At 37.7% G+C, this 15,975-nt stretch overlaps 1 protein-coding gene across 2 annotated transcripts in view; it reads right to left on the reverse strand.

Annotated features, from left to right (window-relative positions):
- CNTN3 (contactin 3) overlaps positions 1-15,975 on the reverse strand; it is a 348,715-nt gene that overhangs the window by 236,222 nt on the left and 96,518 nt on the right. The window lies entirely within an intron of this gene.

Raw genomic sequence — 15,975 nt, forward strand, 5'->3', positions numbered from 1 at the left:
TGATGGGCGCCTGTAGTCCCAGCTACTCGGGAGGCTGAGGCAGGAGAATGATGTGAGGCGTGAACCCAGGAGGCGGAGCTTGCAGTGAGCCGAGATAGCGCCACTGCACTCCAGCCTGGACGACAGAGCGAGACTCCGTCTCAAAAAAAAAAAAAAAAAAAAAAAAAAAACTAATTCAATACCTGAGTATTTTCATAAAATCGGCTTGGCATGCAAACCTTAAGCTTGACAATGTTATTTTTCCATTTGGAATGAAAAACACTCAATATTTGGTGGGATGTCCATTTTATTATTAGCAAATTGAAGAGAAAGATACAGCACTGAACAAGTGTCTTTTTAAAGATGTTTCTACTTTGGCTAAGAGAACTTGAACGTTCTCTGAGGAGAATTTCCACATACAGACAAAAAACAAATCTCTCTATTGTGCTACGTGTTTGAAAAAGAACAAGATAATGCCACCACCAAATGCTTATGGGACTGCAGTTGTATAATCATTGCCATAGCATTTCTGAAAACAAACAAATTCGCCCCCCCAAAAAAAGCTCTTTGCTTTCCTATTTTGTTTGGAATGCTCAGCAAAATTACAGAGGAGTCTCTATTAACTCAGAGAATGAATAAACAGACTAAGAGACAAAGAATCCATGAAAAGTCAGACAAAGAAAACGAGATCAAAAAGCAGCAAAAAAGGCCCTAAAACAATGAACTGGCATTTTGGCTACTTCAAATAGCAGTTAACATTAATAAAAATATTTACCATAAGCGTAACAACAATAAAATAACAATATGATTACAATAATCATTGAAAGGATAAAAATAGCAGCTGCTAAAGCTGAAATTCTAAAGTAAATTCTATGTTGCCAAATGTGTTCATTAATCCTCAGAAAATTCTGTGAGGTAAATGCCATAATTATTCCCAACAGAAGACAAACGCTGCGCCTAAGAGTGGTTAGGTGGCATGAGCAAGTTCACACAGCTTCGCAGAATGTAAAACACACATTTTAGAATAATGGATTCCAGTCTGTGCAGGGATACTCTCTCACCCTTTATGTAAGGAATTTGGCCTTACCCTAGGTCTGATCTTTGCCCTCAGCTTCCAGGAGGTAATCTATGCCATAGCTGATTGAAATGTCTGTTTAGGAAGGGGACTGGTCAAACTAGATGTTAGGGTGGGGCCAGCCACACCCAACAGTCTTGGGTTGGAAACTGGCCACATCAGACAGACTAACCATGTGATTAAGGGTGAGAGATTTGGGTCACATGGTTTCAAATGACGTGGAGACTGAGCTCAACCACATGTGCAACCAGTCAGTCACACCTGCATAATGAGGTCTCAATAAATAACTCTAGACATGGAGGCTCAACGAGTTCCCCTGGTGGGCTATCATACTCCTTGAGTATTGTCACACATCGATACCGGAAGGGTCAGATGTCCTGTGGACAATAAAAGCTGTGCATTTGAAACCTTCCAGACTCTGTCCTATGAGTGTCTTCCTCTAGCTGATTTTAGTATGGATCCTTTCCCTATAAATAACATAACTGTGAGTATAACAGTTTTCAGCAACGTTTGTAAGTCCTTTTAGCAAATTATCAAAAATGAGGATAGTTTGGAAACTTCTTGAACTCAAAGACTGTTAGAAGTGAGGGCAAGCTCACAGCTCACCTGACTCGGGGCAACTTTGCACCATAACATCACCGCACAATTAGCCCTTCCTAATCCCCACCATCCTCTAAGAAAGCAGCTTGCTATCCCCCTTAGTCTCTGATCTTTACCTGATCATTACTTTTATCTATCAGGGGAAATTGACAAACGAAAAAAAAAAAAAAGCTTCCGTTTCCCTTTTTAGGAAAGAGCAACTTCCAGAAGAAATGGATTTTAAAATTGCTACTAACACCCCTAATTTAAAAGAGGCAATATTGCTATTTTCTTCATTTTTGCCCCTCAACCAATTCACTGAATAGAAATAATAAGTAAAAACAAAAATGACATTCTGTTCTATTAATTGAATTTATCATCCTAGAAAGTCGAAAATATTTGTGATGTCTCTTTACAAATATTTGTAAATATAGTGAACATTTCCTAACATTTTTCTAGTGCAATAGCTTCTGATTTACTTCTGATAACATATATTTCATTATTTATGAGATGGGATAGCATCTTTTTTTCTGACAAATTCTGATGTATGTACAGCTTGAAAGCAATAATGCATTAACATAATGGTATAAATTTGGAAATAACAGGAAAGTTGGGGAGATAAACCAAAAGAAAAAAGGTTAGTAGAGATAAGAAAGTAGTGGTTTAAACGAAAAAGGCAAAGAGAGGTGTTCAAAAAATTTCCTCCAAGTGGTCACAATAAAAACTCAAATGTCCATCCCATCATTATCTAATAAAAGTCATGTCCCAAATGATGCTACATGGCTTCTCCAGAGGCCACTATTAATTTTAAATAAAAATGTTAAACTACCAGGAGCATTTTCTTCTGAGATCCTTTTGAGAGAAGGATAATAACTACTAATTTGCTAACATTTATTGAACCAGGCACCATGAACTATGTGCCAGGCACACTAAGCAGCTATTTACATCCTTTGCTTCTCCTATCTCAAGCTCCCCGACCCCAGCTCCTGATCTCTGAGGTCTAGCCACACTGCTCTCGTTCCTGCTTCTCAGACACGCTGAGCTTCGTGTCACTTCTGGGCTCACACACTTGTTCTTCTTGTGTTCTGATTTCTTTTTGTCATTCAGAATTTAGCATAAATGTCACCTTCTCAGCTTAAATGTGACCATCCGCATTCTCCCTCATCTAAAGTCATTATACACCCTTCATTTCCACCAGTCACATATATCAAAGCACAGCTCACAACCTCACGAGATCTTTCTACATAAACACTACACATGCTTATGTATGTGTTTGTTATTTATTTGTATCGAATTTCATTGCTGTATACTCAGCTCCTAGAACATGGTAGATATTCAATATGTGTCTGTAGAATGAATAAGATGAATGAGACAATCCTCATAATAACTATATGAGGCAGATACTATTTTACAGCTAGTGATTGATAAAGCTAAGATTTTAATTTCAGAGCTCATCTTCTCACCTTGCACATGGTTTGGCTTCCCCAGAAGAAGTGAGGCCTAGAAAGGTTAAATGACCTGACCATAGTAACAGAGTTTCTTGGTGAAAGACCTGATATGAACCCTAGCCCTCATATTCTTGGTTTGTTTCCCTTTCCATGAAGCCACACTGTTCTCAATATGGTCAGAGGTGAAAATTAACCAACAGCCTGCTTTTTCAACTTCAGTATTTCCTGATGGCGCTGGAGTTAACGGCCTATGAGGCACATATCTGCCATCTCTGAAATGTAAGGCTCCTAAAGGCTTTCAGCTCATCAGCAGCCATTTGGGAGCCTCCAACGCCTCTTAAAAAGTAAGTGCAAAATAATAATCAAACGTGACAGGTCAGTGCATGCTTCATACTCAGAAAAGAGACAAGGCCACTCAATCTTGCTTCACAGGAATGAAATAGGTGATGAGAGATGCTGGGGTTTCATGTTCTAGTCTCTTGCCAGCAATATAAACTTAAAAGGAATAGATTCTGAAGTCTCTGCTAATCTAAAAGAAATTATCCAACATTTTCTTCAAAATGAATTTTGATCCTCAGAAAGACAGAGCCTTGACTATTCACATAGCTATTCATAACCAGTAAAAAGCACCCTGTCTGAAAACAGAAGGTGGCCTTTTGCCTAACTAATGGATTCAATGTAACATTCAGATTGATGCTAAACTTTACTTTTTGTGACAGGTGCATTTTTTTGACATGCTAGTCTGGCTCCAAAGCTCCATTTTAAATGTACAACCTAAAATAAGGGGCATATCACACTTCCGAGCAGGACTAATAAGTCCAAAAATCCAATCCTAAGGTGTTATTTTTCCCCCCAAACACCTACAGGCAACAAGGAATAGAACTCCCTTTGGATGTAAGTACAAGCTTTATGAGCTCCTAAGGTAATGTCATGTAAAAGATCAAACCGCAGACGATCAATTCTAATGGTCATACTCTATACAATTTTTATGAAGACTGACAAAGAAAACATAGACAGGGGATTCTGGGCAAGCTGCATTACTCTACTAAAAGAAATGAAATTCCTAAAAGACAATGATGGTATCTGAAATTCCTAGGGAACAGGAAAGCATGTCCTATTTTTCCTTGCTGATTTACGTCATATCTACATGGAAAACAAAAGCCAGCAGTGCATTTCAAAACACAGGGTAAATCACAACAGGGTGTAAGGGTAGGCAATGCAATTAAAGACAGAATTTAAGAGGACATGGATTTAGAAAGGAATATTCTATGCACTTGCAAGGCATCAAACCCAAACAGAATGAGCTCTAGCCGGGGTCAAAGAAAGTAAAATCATATGCCGCCAGTGAAATAAGATCCATATTCTAGGCCCCACTATTCTTTAGGAAAAACTTTTAAAAGATGGAAACTTTTTTTTAGAAATGAGATATCTTCTATTTTGGCAATGGTAGTTTAAAGCTGGAAAATGCCAAAGAAACAAGACCAAAATAAAATTCCATTTATATGCTTCCAATGTCAGAGGAAGATAAAGTATTCGATCTTAGAATATTTCATTTCTTTAACAAATATCTGAATGCCAGACATGTGCCACATGTGAAAAACTGGCTGTGGCAGATGCTGCTGGTAGTCCACTCAATAGCTGTCGCCTGCCCTTCTTCCCAGCCCTTAGAGTCCGCCTTTCACTGCGGAGACTGAAAGCTCCAGAGATACTAGCTTTCCCGAACGCTTTGTCATTCTCGGCTGGGAAGCAGGGTAGCCGGGGAAGATTGGCTTATGAGACCACTAAAAGCCCAAGAGGGTGTATTCATTTTCTAGGGTTGCTATAACGAAGTACCACAGACCGGGTGGCTTCCAAAACAGAATTTTTTTGTCTCACAGTTCAGGGGGCTGAAAGTCTGTATCAAGGTGTTAGCAGAGTTGATTTCTTCTGAGGGTTGTGAGAGAAGGATCTGTTCCAGACCTCTCTGCTTGGCTTGTAGATGGCTATCTTCTCCCTGTATCTCTCTTCATATCATCTTCCCTTTATGTGTGTCTCTGTGTCCAAATTTCCCCTTTTTTCATATGGGTACCAGTCGTAATGGATGAGGGCCCACTCTAATGACCTCATCTTAAATAATGACCCTATTTTCAAATAATAGGGTACTGGAGTTTAAGACTCCAACATGTGAATTGGGGATGTGGGTGGGGTAGCAGCACGATTCAACCTTTAACAATGGGTTAACCTGCTAAGAACTTCCAGATAAAAGTCTCTACTGTTATTTTGTTTTGAAGTAAATAAAATGCTGACCTTGCTTTCCTTCCTTTTTGATATGGAAACTTTCACATGAGGAAACAATGCTGGGAACTACTGTGACCAAGTGGACACCATGAGGGAGAACACTATACGTGTGTGTGTGTGTATAAAATATATATTTATATATGTGCATAAATACACACACACACACACACACACACACAGAGTATGTTACAGAAAAGGCAACCCAGATCCCTCACATCTTTGAATTCCTGAACCAACATGAACCACATAATTCCAAACATCATGTGTTGGAAAAATAAACCTCTAATGCATTTTGTCACCTGCAGCTAAAAGCTATACTGTAACCAATGCTCTAGAAAAAAAGGAAGAGGTAATATAATACACTTCAGATGAGAAAGGAAAATACAATACTTATTAGGAATAACTAACGTGTCTCTTTTCCACATCTGGAAATGTTAGCAAGCAATTAAGTTAAAAGAAAAAGTGCCAGAGTATAGCATGTACCTGGAGTATGATAGCAAATTAACACCAATAGAAGTGATGAAAACCTTTAAATTGAGAAATTAATAGTTCACAACATGATTTTTCTCAATCTTTATTTCCTGTTTTATTTATAAACAGGAAATAAAGAAATTGCATGGGAAGTGGCATTCAATAATTAGGGAATTAGAACTGACAGGGACCGGTTAAGCTTCACAGGACCTAGAAACAAATGTTCAAGTAAAACAATACTGCTCGCTGGAATTGCAGAGCCCTTTCAAAGCATGGAGATTTTACCAAGTATTGCATTCATCTTCTAATTGCAACCTGCCTAAGGAAACACAAAAATGTCCACACATATAAAAATATACGTACAAAATGGTTTGTCTTTAAGGGTTAAGTATCTTGATTTTGGCACTTTGCTTTTGTAAACTAATCACAGAGTTTGATTAAAGGTATGATCTATTTCACTGGGCTGATTAACATTAATCTGCACTATAATTCCGTAAAAGAAGAGGACTTGAGAGTACTTCTAAAAGTGCCCAAAGTTTTATGTTGATATTGTTTAAATCCAACGGCTAAATTTTTGCTTGTTGAAATGTTCTTTACAGTTGAATGAAATGGTTAATTTATAGTTATAGTGCAGGACATAATGTTTTTGGCAGAAAAACAGGGTGGGAGGAGATGGGTTGGAGTCTTGGGAGATTAAAATGTTTTCATAGTACTTCATTGCTTTCTGTATTTAAATTCACGCTATTTTCTTTTTATGAATGTGAGCTTTAATGTTTTTGAACCTCCATGACATCCTTCTATAATTCTCAGACCATAATTATACCTTTCTTGCTAGACAGCTTAATAGCAACTCCACATGATTAAAAAAAAGTTAGAATGCCATTGTTGGATGCAATATGCAATGCGTACAATACACCAGGAGAACAGTCAATGGTCCATTTATCTGAAAAAAAAAAAAAAAAAAACACTTACATTCCCTCTTTCTATTATACTTTCATTGTACATTTTTGAAATGTGCAAATTCACAAGGTTCTCACCCACGATATGAAAAGAGTGCATTAATCAACTCTTTTTAAAATATTTCTTTAACACATTACTTTCAAAGGTTTTAATAGAGATGATTTCATTTCTATTACGGAACCCATCATTTCTAACAGTTTCTATTCTTTAACAAAGGGTTCAGGTCAAGGCCTGTTAGGACCAGACACAATTCCCTTTATGTACCTTAGAAAGAATGTTTCATATCAAACTCCAGTTCAAGGTCACTGTTTCTATGAGCAAATAATTATCCAATAAAGAATTCCTTTTGTAAATTAGTTGTAATGGAGAAGCTATTAAGAACTAACACTAGGCCTGGTGTGCTGGCTCACATCTATAATCACAGCACTTTGGGAGGCCAAGGCAGGAGGATCACAGGAAGCCAAGAGTTCGAGACAAGCCTAGGAAACACAGCAAGACTCCATCTCTATAAATAAATAACAATTAGTGGGGCATGGTGGTACATGCCTATAGTCCCAGTTACTCAAGAGGCTGAGATGGGAGGATTGCTTGGGCCCGGGAGTTTGCAACTGCAGTGAGCCGTGAACACACCACTGCACTCCAGCCTGGGCAACAGAGTGAGACCTCATCTCTAAGAAAAAAAAAAAAAAGAACTAATACGACTTAGTGATTGTATTTTGTAGTATTTTACAGCTGTAATCTCATAAAGTAGAAAAGAGCATACTCTATTCCTGCCCCCACTTTAGTAAGCAGAAGCCAGCACTGTGTTTGTACATGTCTGAGTGTATAAACACCACCTACTTCTCTCTCCGTTTCTTTTTCTTTTCTTTTCTTTTTTTTTTTTTTTTTTTTAAGAAAGAGTCTTGTTCTGTCACCCAGGCTGCAGTGCAGTGGCCCAATCTTGACTCACTGCAACCTCTGCCTCCCGGCTTCTAGCAATTCTTCTGCCTCAGCCTCCTGAGTAGCTGGGATTACAGGTGCACGCTGCCACACCCAGCTAACTTTTTGTATTTTAGTAGAGACTGGGTTTCCCTGTGTTGCCCAGGCTGGTCTCGAACTCCTGAGCTCAGGCAATCCACCGGCCTCGGCCTCCCAAAGTGCTAGGATTATAGGCGTGAGCCACTGCGCCTGGCCTCCCTGTTTTTTTTTCTTAAGTGAGGATCCTGATTTTGTACTTCCAGACTACTGAGAGGGATTGAGTTGGGTTGTGAGGTAAGATATGGAGGTCTAAGGAAGCAGAACGGAAAGGATAACTGATATGGGTACGCTTTGTGTCCCCACCCAAATCTCATCTTGAATTGTAACCCCCATAATCCCCATGTGTTAAGGTAACTGAATTATGCAGACAGTTTCCCCATGCTGTTCTAGTGATAGTGAGTTCTCATGAGATCTGAAGGTTTTATAAGAGACTCTTCTCCCTTTGCTCGGCTATTCTCCTTCCTGACACCGTGTGAAGAAATGCCTTGCTTCTTCTTCGCCTTCTGCCATGATTGTAAGTTTCCTGAGGCCTCCTCAGCCATGTGAGTTAATTAGGCCTCTTTTCTTTATAAATTACCCAGTCTCTGGTAGTTCTTAATAGCAGTATGAAAACAGACTATTACAACAACTTTCCCCAAAACACATCAGGAACTATGGGGTGCAGAGATTGGGGTATGTCTTAGAGTTGCCTAGGCTTACATTTGTTACATTCATTTTTAATTGATTCACAATTAAAAATGTAATTGTCATCGTGATTAACTGTAGACACAGTAAGCATACAACTGATAAACATACAACTGATAAAGTAAACATACAACTGATAAAATGATTTCTTCAAATAATACTAATCCTTACTGCATGCTGGACTGTTATTTTTTTCCTTTATATTCTATTCAATTCTACTCTATTTTATTCCATCTGATGTGCTTTATCCTACTTTTAAAAATACTAGACATAAACTACTACTATGTTCATATTATCACAACAGCAATGGGTTCTTATCCCCAATTTCATAAGCTTTGGTCTAGAAACTTTCTCTCCTGCCACCTGTGCCCCAGATTATTATAGGAGGGAATGGGTGAAAACTGCAAGATATTTATTTCATTTCCTTTTCTTAGGAACGAAACCAACCTTGGCAATGTAAGAAAAAATATAAGCATCTTAAAAATTGAAAGAGTATCACTAGGCCCAAGATACAGTAAAGACAAGAGAGCCCTCCTCAAGTCTACTGAACTGGTACCTCCGTAGCCTCAGGGAGAAGAGAAATACTGTGTATTACCGATAACTTTGGCAAACAAAAACACATTTTATTTTGTTTTGAGAAGCACTGTTTCTTAGAGCTATACAGTATGGAACAAAATCCCTCTTCATTATATATTCTTAGTTAATAAACATATGGACATTCTAAAATGTCAACCTATGGAGGGAAAATAAACATGGGATCCTAGGCCCAGTATTACACACTTTGCATTTGCTAAATCACCTAATTCTAAGTGACTATTAAGCACTCTGAATAAAAAAGTGGTGCTCCTTTTCTTTCTTTTTTTTTTGAGATGGGGTCTTGCTCTGTTGCCCAGGAGTGCAGTGATGCAACCTCCACATCCCGAGTTCAAGCAATTCTCCTGCCTCAGCCTCCTAAGTAGCTGGGATTACGGGCACACACCATCATGCCCGACTAATTTTTGTATTTTTACTAGAGACGGGGTTTTGCCATGTTGGCCAGGCTGGTCTCAAACTCCTGACCTCGTGATCCACCCGCCTTGGCCTCCCAAAGTGCTGGGATTACAGGCATGAGCCACTGTGCCTGGCTTCCTTTTAATTCCTATTGCTTTCCTTAACAATGGCACAGATTATAAATAAGTAACCCACAGGGCTGGAGAGGATGAGTTAAACTGGAATCTCTCTATACTTTTTTGGTACCACCGTTTTGGAAGAAGCATTTGGCAGTATGTATGAGAAGCTACCAAATTGTGTAAGGAAGTCTGAGGAAACTCTGCTCTCAATTCTTTCATTCATCCTCCCTCATTATCTCCCTTGTAGTAATCGTTCCTCATTCTGAATTCCTAGAACAATGTTTGTGTATTTTACTCATCACAATATCGTTATCCTATAATATATTACACTTACTTGTTTTTCACTCTTATCATCCTCATCCCCGGGCTTTATACTTTCGGAAGATAGTGACCATATTTAACACACACTTCTTCTAACCTCTTAGCATACCTATTTTATATACATATACATATACATATATATAAGTTTTCATATATATATATATGAAAACTTAGTAAATTAGCAATTGTCTGGGAATCTCCCTGGGTCTGTAGGTGTGTTTACTTAAGCATCATTGCAGATGGTTTAAATTTACAAAATGTTATAGCTGATCACAGAAAGACTTCGGACTTTCCTGAGACCACCCTAATCAGATACACTTATCTCCAACTGTAATTTATGCATCCAACTATAAAACAATTCATTATATAAAAATATGAACATACAACGGAAGCGAATTCAATGAATGTGTCTCTGACTCTCATGAAACACCTTCACTCTGTCCTTACAGAGGCATCCACTGCCATTAGGCAGTTATTTCTGTTAGGCAGTTTGCAGATTCTTGATCACCTACGCCCCATGCACACCCTTCTGAGTACCATCAATACAGGTACAAGACAGGCCTAGCTTCATGAAAGTACATACAAAAATAGCACTTTCAACACCAATAGCACCCTAATAGTAATCTTTTGCAAACCTCAGAGTGCTGAACTAAAGTCCCTTTTCTGCATTTTAATGACTTGTTTGAAAGTAACAGCTGCCTGAGACATTAAAACAAAACAAAATAAAAATGCTGAGTTCTGCCTGGTGTTTCACTTACTCTAAGAAGGTTTACTGTGGTTAAAGTTACCTTCAAGAAGGGTCAGCATTTGCAAAGGCCTTACTATTCCTACGGAATGTATCTTTTGGCAAAATATCCCCAAATCTATGAAAAACCATTTATGCAAGCTATGAATTTAGTTAACAAGTAATCAACAAGCAATTCCTACTTTAATCTAAATCTTCCAAAGTTAGGATTCAAATCAGTCACCTGCTGGCTACCTGGACACATTCCACATCTCGATCCCTTCATCTCAGTTTGAGCTATGGGTCTGCTTTTCAGATAGTACCTGGGCTAGTTTGTTTTTTTCAAGTTTTTGCAAATCACAAATTCTACAATCATATGATACGTATACGACCTATCATAGATACTGGGAATTTGGGTTTACAGAGCTGCATGATGGTGGCTATTGGGCCAAATCTATCTTGAACACTTCTTAAATTTGGATCAAAGAATTTCAGGAGGGGAGAAAACACTTCCTTTAAATTGAATGGCTTCATTTAAAAAAAATCCAGAGATTTAGGCATAAAGTCAAATTTCACCTTCTTACAAACAAAAAATCAAAGGTCTAGCAATCTTCAACTCAGCAGTTCCATATCAATAGAGCACAATTTCCATAGTCATAGACTACAGCCCTACAGAGAGTAAGACATCCATGGATGTCAGCAAGAAATTCACATATAATTACTTGCAAAATAAGTTGGTTTATCAAATAACATATCTTGGATTGATTTATGTCATTCTTCCTCCTGGAATATTTCTGCCCTTTATCCTTCAAGGCATAAAGTCTTGAAGGTACATCTAAGTATAATCCCACTTTATCAGAAATTCAATTCAACACATCTCTACAAGAAGATAAATAAATAAATAAATTAGCCTGGCATGGTGGTGTGCCTGTAGTCCCACCTACTTGGGAGGGCTGAAGCCAGAGGATTGCTGGGCCCAGGTGTTCAAGGTTATAGTGAACTATTATCTTACCACTACAGCTTGGGTGATGAAGTGAGACCCCTGTCTCTACAAACAAACAAAGGAACATTTCATAACGTGAAAATTATATAAAATTTGAATTTTAATGTCCATAAATAAAATGTTATTGGAACACAGCCACACTGACTTGTTTATATATCGTCTATAGCTGTTTTACGCATTACAAGGGCAGAGTTGAGTAGTTATGACAAAGAATACATGGCCCACAAAGCTGAGAATATTTACTATCTAGCATGTTATGAAAAATTCTGCTGACCTCAGCTTTAGGAAGGATCATGTCTACTAGGAGGAACAGTGACTTCGGACCATAATAAACATGATTTTTTTCCCACTAATATTCCATTTAGCTTTAGCCAAGTCATTTAAGCTCTCTGAGCCACTGAATTCTCTACTGTTATAAGGTAATGATATCTATAATACAGGATTTTTGATGGAAAGATAAGCAGTATTTTTTCATTGCAGCAGTGGCAATGCGATAAATGTTATTTGATATTATTATTGCATATTTTTTACTTAGCATTGCGTCAAACCTTTAATTACCTCTGACTGAGGAATTGTAATGTATGGGAAGGCAGTCCAATACGTGATTTTATTCATTATAGCCTCCTATATACATGGCCTGAAAAATAGGATGGAATTGTCATTATCTTCATGGTAGTTATGAATACTGGTACCCATGTTCAGTTATCCGGTTTGAGCAAATAAATGCAAGTATTAAGTCTGAGACAAAAGGTCCCTATTAATCTGTGGAAGGTAGTAACTTCAAAAAAGAGGAGGAAAAGGGGGAATCAGTATAATGCCCACTGGATCAGTTCTCACTGAGAGACAATTCTCCAGCAAGTATTTACTTTCTACCCTTTCTTCAAATAATTACACACCAAAGTAACATCAATAGGAAACTCAACAAAATAAGCAGCAAAGAGCTTTCAAAAACCCCATGGGGAAGAAAAAAAGCATTAGATTTTTTTATACTGTTGTTTCTCTTCTCCTATAATAGAAATAATGGCCATAGCACTGAGTATTCTCATTTGTTTGGCTGCATAATCAAGAAAAAAAAAAAAAAGAAAGAAAGAAACATGTCATTTGTGGCCTTGTATATGCTGCAGAAAAATTATTCCTTAATGAAAAAATAGATGTTCACTCAGAAACCCACACAGTACACTGTTCAACAGTCAATGCTTCATAATTATCTACATAATTATCCTCCACTTAATACCACTTCTCTCTCGTTTTGTACATGTGTCTGAGCTTAAATATCGCTTGCAAGTGTGCAGACACTCGCTCACACACACTCATGGGATAAGAATGAAAAGTTCTATTTTGCCATAGAGTGAAGAAGTCATGCAAGGTATTTTAACATCCACTAAAAAATTTAATAATGAAAAACTTATTCGGAGACAAAATCTAGGAGCTCTGCTTCAAAAGCTTAAGGCTAACGTAAAAACACACAAATGTTGCCATCTCCCTTTACTTACTGGGTGACATACTCAGACTGCCCTTTAAGTCAAAAAGTTTTCAGAACAAGACAGAATGCATGATGTTGCCGTGAACAAGGTAAAAAAGGAAAAGACTATTCCCAGGATTCACGTGCTTTTGGACTAAAACTTTAATCGTATCAGTGCTTCCATGTCCACAAGTGACACCAATCAATGTCACAATGGCAGCAACTGATCCCAGAGTTGCCTGATGCCTTAAGTTCAGCCAATAGCAGCTTTCACCACAACCTCCCTGCTTATAAGATTGGAGGAGCAAATAATGTACACATGCTTAGAATAAACAATGAGTAATTAACCAGAGCCATTTACAAAGTGGCAGCCTACATATTCCACTCTCTCAGGTCAGCAGACACTAGAAAGCTGTCCAGGTAAAGAAACCAAACAGTCACAAAGTTCAGGGAATATGCTTTCATGTGTTAACACGCTATTTCACACCCCCATAACTAGCCCTCAAGAGCTTCCACAGGTAAGGGCTAGATCTTCAATGGCTGTGCAAGCAGTCCAGAAAAAAAAAAAAAAAAAAGAGCAGCTTCCTAAAAAGAAATAGTTTCACAAGGGCACTCACCATTAGCTGAGGCCCAGGTCAGCCTGTGCAAAAAGTTTGTTTTGAACTGTCCTTGTAGTTAAGAGGAATAAATTGCCTCCTATTAAAGTGACAGGTAGGAATATTACTTTTGCCACCCCTAGTCCTATAAATAAAGTAAACCCAGATGGTAGAAAGAGAAAGTAATAAGGCAAATGTCAAGATAAGAGCTTACTTCCTTAGTTGCCAGGCAGAAGTAGGAAACACATTGGGAAGTCTAATGGCCAGCTAGGGGTACAGAATTTTTTTGACTTTTTTTTTTTGGTCAACATCAGGTTTATTGTTTTCCTTCTTTTCAAGTGATAAATATCAACAATGTAGGATAACCAAAAATCAGTGTTTAATATTTAATAAAGTGTTATTTTTTTAAAACTAATAGAACATTGAGGAAAGATATCATATTCACCAATATTTCAGCCTTAACCGTCTAACATGAAATCACATGTGCATAGTGGGATCACAATGATACAAAACTGGACAACAAAATTTGTAACACAATGGCAGTGATAATACCCTCCAATAATTGTCAACAATTTGACAGACAAAGGAATCAATAAAAAGGATGTTGAATAATCTTCATTTGTATATTTATCTACTGATACAGAAATAAATTCTAACAATCTCTCCATTTCTAGAAGTCATTTGCCATTTCACTGTACACTCTTCAAAGAAATTAATATCATGTTTTTGTAGCCATTATTAGTTGGTCTTAGGCCAAATGAAAAAACTGGCAACCATTACACAATCAGCCACCTTAGGAAGGTATCTGGGCTATACTTTTTCTTACCACAGTTGGCAAATAAGTTCTAAAAGTTGTTCATTAACGTGACGCTTTAAAATGATAAGAATAATACCACAAAAGATAAAATGACTCTATCTTCTCCCATAGTTTCATCCAATTACACAACCAGATACTTATATATGTAAGGATGCATGTGTAACTTGATTTTTCTCTACTGTGTATCATTCTTGCAAAATAATTTTAAATTTAAAATATCTCTATTTAAAATAGTATCCAGTGTTAGATTTGTAACCACAGAGTTCTGTCACTACGCATTGTCTCAAACTTAGTATTGGTTGATATTCAAAGGAAGCAAAATGCAGAGAAGTGAAAATAAATTGTATTTACAAACCTATCTGTGGGAAAGAGAAGACACACAGCAACTTAGGCCTCACTAACAAAACAAGAGCAGGGAGCTCTGCCAGCTCTCAAATTAAAATATGCAACCATTTTTTGAGTTAGAATTTTGCCTCGAAAGTAATACAGAATGCAGAAATGGTCCTTAGAAATGAATATTTTCTTATGTTCAAGCTTTGAATTTCTGGATGTAGGGAGCGAGTTGGGTAAGTGGGAAGTCTGAAAAGAATAAACACTGGAAAAGTGCTCTAGTTAATAGAGGAAGGGACCCTCAAGGGATACCCCACAGGATTTTTCTCTCCATAGAGTCTGAATGTTATATCAAGCAAAAAGAAAAGTTTTAAAACTCAGAGGAAACAGAACATAGAAAGTATGTGGGAGATAGACACTGCACAGTTGAAATGAGAATTACAGAAAAACGTATGTAAAATACCTCACACAGGGCCCACCTCTGAAGATGGTCAAGTGATAGTGGCCATTACTTGTATACAAGCTTCAAGACAATGACTGGCAACTGATAATCATGAGGAAAAGGCCTCTTTCCACACTGGTGAGCATTTTCACACCATCACACTCATACCATTACTGGCAAGATAGCATACACATACTATAAAGGAAAAGCACGTCCTGTTTAAGGACCCAATCTCCCAAACACTCAGTAGTGGGTGAAATAAATCAGCAAGAATTATTTGATGCAAGAAACCATTAGTATGTGTTCACTATTCATTCCAAAAGAGCAGTGTACAGTCTTCAAGACGGAAAAAGAAGGTAAGTGAACATAGCAGCCAGGGCTTGAACATATCAAATATCTACACTGTGAATGAAATTCTGATTCACTAAGCCAGTTGGCATGTCAAGGAAATTCCTAGCCAGTTGATCTCAATGAACCCTCAAGTTTTTTTTTTTACTTAGAAGCAGCTCTATCTGGAAGAATTCATTTTCCTTTCAGCAACCCAACCTTCCTGGGAAGTTCAGCGTTTGACCATTCACTTAAGGCTTTTCACCTTGAGAACACTTATTAATTGAAAATCTTCAGAGATATTTTCAAAAGACAACTCTCCTCAACTCCTCTCAGTGCACACCCAGGTCTTTG

This window comes from Hylobates moloch, unplaced genomic scaffold (assembly GCF_009828535.3).
Source record: "Hylobates moloch isolate HMO894 unplaced genomic scaffold, HMol_V3 SCAFFOLD_4, whole genome shotgun sequence".
Taxonomy (NCBI): Eukaryota; Metazoa; Chordata; class Mammalia; order Primates; family Hylobatidae; genus Hylobates; species Hylobates moloch.